A 3,995-nucleotide genomic window follows, 5' to 3' on the forward strand; every position below is an offset into this window, starting at 1 on the left:
CAGATGTGTCCTTGGGCTGAAAAATTAAGTGAAAGTAGACAGGCCATAAACAATGCTTGTGTGCGAATTTCTTGATGTCCAATTCCCCCTTTCTTATCTCCTACCACTACAAGGTTGGGATCATTGCCCACCCTAATATGTATATTAGGTGTATATAACTGGCCCGGCCCTGTTTCTTGAAAAGATTCATTAGTCATTTCCCCCACTAAATTCTAATGGCTCTATTGTAAAGTGTAATAGGTGACTATTTTATCCATGGATATGCTTCCAGTTTTTCATTTCACGGGTCTGTTTGTCCATCTTGTACCAGCAACACATTGTCTTAATAATGTAGCTGTGTAGTATTTCTCAAAGTCCTATACCCGATCTTCCAGACTGCCTTGATTTTCTAAACCCTTTATATTGTGATTATTTTATAAAACCTGTTTTTCCATTTAAAACTTTTAAAGATGAACTTGTCAATTTCAAAAAAATGTTCTGAAATACTAATTGTACTTAGAGAGCTTAGTACTTAGAGTAGCTCTATTTGGAAAAAACTGTTACCTTAATATTGAATCATGCAGTCCACTAATATTATACATCTCTCCTTTTTAAGTGCCCCTTAATTTCTTATAGCACTGTTTTGTAATTGCACTGTAGAGGTTATATACCAAGAAATATCCAAGCAATAACATAATCAAGAAAGTGATTGCTTGAGAGAAGATATCATGATCATGATCAGCCAAAGGGCTGCTACCTACAAGGGCAGGATATAAGAAAGTTTTAAATAGTCAAAGCAGGGAAGTGGTTTGCACTTGAGTAACTTGTTTTGAAATTAAGTTCCTTTCTGTTTATGATTGGTTGACAATGGTCTTCAGGCAGAAGACTGCAATGTGGGGTCTTTGGTGACAGTCAGCCCATGGCTGCCTGTTTCATGGTCACAGATAAAGAGGAAAAAGGGAATTGCTGCACCCAGGAATTCACCCATAATTTTCAGCATGGCAGTTAGAGATGCAATGTTGTTAAAAGTAGTGTCTTTTGATTTACAGTAGTTTCTAACAGGTTCTACATATCTTTCATTAGACTTATCTTAAGGTATTTAGTATGTTTATGCTATTTTATATGGCACTAAATTTTCATTTATATATTCCATTTGTTGCCTGTGTGTGTTTATCCCAGAAAATACTATATAATCTAGAGTGACAAAAAAATGATCAGTAGTTGACTGGTGAGAAAGCCATGCATGAACAAGCACAGCAAGAAGGCAATGGTTATGAAAAGATAAAAGGAAACTTTTGGGGTGATAGTCACTAAACATGGGAGTAGGTTAAATACTTGATTATGATGACGAGTTCATGAGTTTACATATATGTAAAATATCAAGCCATTAGCTTTGAAGATGGGTGGTATGTTGTCAGTAATATTGCTCTATAATGCTAAAACAAGTTCAGAGCCATAACGTGGACTAGGTAGTTATGCACATACAAGTGGGAGTTAACAACATGAGAACCTAAGTGTGAGAACAGGCAAACACAAGTAGTTTAGTTTGACATTTAATACATACTGAGCACCTACTAAGTATGTATGCTATGCTAAGGGACTAAGGGTAAAAAATAACTGCATTTTAATCTAGTGTTGGAATCACGTATTGACAGGTAATTATAGTATATGTGCTCAAAAGGAGGAAATTAAAGGCTTCTTTCTATGCAGCAGTAGGAAGATTTTTTTTTATTACAAGTTTATTTTTACATCATTTTTCACATTTTTTTTTTCCATCTCGATTGTAATCCCCACGGGTTTCCCATCACCAAATCACCCGTGTGCCACCACCATAGTCTCATGCATTTCCCTCCCTTCCCCCCCCCATTTTTGATCCCATTCCCCACTCCACCCCCACAAAATGTCTCTGGTATATGATTGTTCATTATTTTTGTTATTTTCTCGCCTGGTCCATTATACTCCTGCTATGAGTGAAACCATCCGGTATTTTTCTTTCTCTTTCTGGCTTATCTCACTAAGCATGGTCTTTTCCAGCTCCATCCAAGTTGCTGCAAAAGACATGTGTTTCTCTTTTTTGGTTGCTGAGTAATATTCCATTGTGTATATGTAGCACATCTTTTTTATCCAGTCATCTACTTTTGGGCATTTGGGCTGCTTCCATCTACCCAAAAGACACAAAAACACTGATTGAAAAAGATATTTGTACCCCCATGTTTATTGCTGCTTTATTTACAAGTAGAAAGATTTTTAAGAGCTCAAAGAAAGCTCACAGGAAGTAATGGCTAGGCAAAGCCTAAAGAACAGGTAAGAGTTAGCCAAATATGATGAGATAAATTGTCAAGCGCAGTTTTGGATCTGGGAAATATGACCTTAGGGCTCTTCACTTGCATAAGTCCTTTCAAGCCCTCTATCTAATTTGGTATTCTAAGTTTGTATTTTTCTGGAAATATGTACCCCTCGCCCACCCAAACACCAAATTGTGTAAGTTTTGATCCCACAAAGAGTAGGTTTGCCCAGTAGACAACATTGGTTATTCTTTCGAGCAACTCTGACTCTTTTAAGATTCTTCTTATTTTACAGAGATTCTTTGAGTCTTATCTTCTACAGAAAGTCAGCCTCTTCTATAGAAGCTGAAAATGCCAAACCATTTTAGGAAACTAACTTGCTTTTTTTCAACTTCTCTAGGAATTAAAGGTATCACACTTAAGATCTGTCAGTCACATAAATTGGTACCTGACACAACAAACCAAAGTGGGACATTCTTGAATTTTCTCTAGATGCAGTAGCACTGTTAAGATAAAATTCCTAAAGCAACAGACAGTGGGTGCAAAGTTCACTGGTTAGTGCTTGACAACAGTGGCTATAATTTCCTCAAATGACCAGTAGTGCAGTGTAGTTTTGTTCCTAGCCTAGTGGCTTAAATTGACCCAAATTCTTTCATCCTCTTGTCTATTCTGTGATGTGCACAATATTCTTTGATTAAAATTTCTTTTATGATGAAAACCAGAAGCATTCTGTATTGCTTATGATCAAGAACCCAACCCAACAAGTTGGCATTTGGAAATGGAATATTACAAAACAGACCCTGCTGTAACCAGCTAGGCTGAAAAAAGCAGATGGAAGCTACTGAGAGCACAACTATTCCAGGCTGGAAAAGGTGACTCTGCAACAAAGCATCAAATTTACAGCACCAGTAATGCCTTCTAAAGCTGAGATGTCTTGGAAAGAGTCTTAGTGTTCATCTAATTATGTCTGTGGAGGGCAAGATGCTATGGGGTTATGGCTGAAGAGGACTGCACATCAATCCCAAAGACCCTAAAGGTAAAACTACATTATATTTTAGCTGATCTCTCTTTGGGAGAGAATCTGTTTCAAATAGTGTGAGCAGTTTTGAAAGTTCTGAATAGAAAGAATGTGTATAGATGACATTTGGCTAATTCACTCCTCTCTTGTTCCTTACCTTTGGAGTCTCATCACTTGACTATATTTGGGTAGTCTTTGCTTTCTTGGTTTGGTTAGGAATTGGCTAGGAAGGAGTGTATGTGACCAATCTAGCAATGAATGATATGACTTGCTCAGAGTGTTTTGAGAAAGGTATCCTTACTAACAGAAACAGTCAGTCCTGCTGCACTTCTGAAAGCATGGCAAGAGCCAGCCTGGAAACGAAACATCCTGAGGATGGAAAGCAGAAAGATGCAAAAGATCTGCTCACTGAGTATCACCACTGTGCTCCTGATTTAACCAATCGGGAAATCTCCTATTTTACTTAGTAGATTTAAATCCAATTTTTGTTTCTTGCAGTTGAAAGTCTCTTAATCCTGACTGTATGAATTGGAGAGTGAAATGTGAAGGTAAGGCCGGCAGGAGCAAGAATAGGCCATCTAAAGCCTCAGTTCCATCTGAGAACTGTAAGAAACCACTGAAAGCCTTGACATAATGAAATTGGCACTCCTGCTGCACTTGGGAGAACAGATTGAAGGGGAACAATGAGGGCAAAGAGATTGAGAAAAACAGTG

This window comes from Condylura cristata, unplaced genomic scaffold, assembly GCF_000260355.1.
Source record: "Condylura cristata isolate star-nosed mole 26May11 unplaced genomic scaffold, ConCri1.0 scaffold00010, whole genome shotgun sequence".
Taxonomy (NCBI): Eukaryota; Metazoa; Chordata; class Mammalia; order Eulipotyphla; family Talpidae; genus Condylura; species Condylura cristata.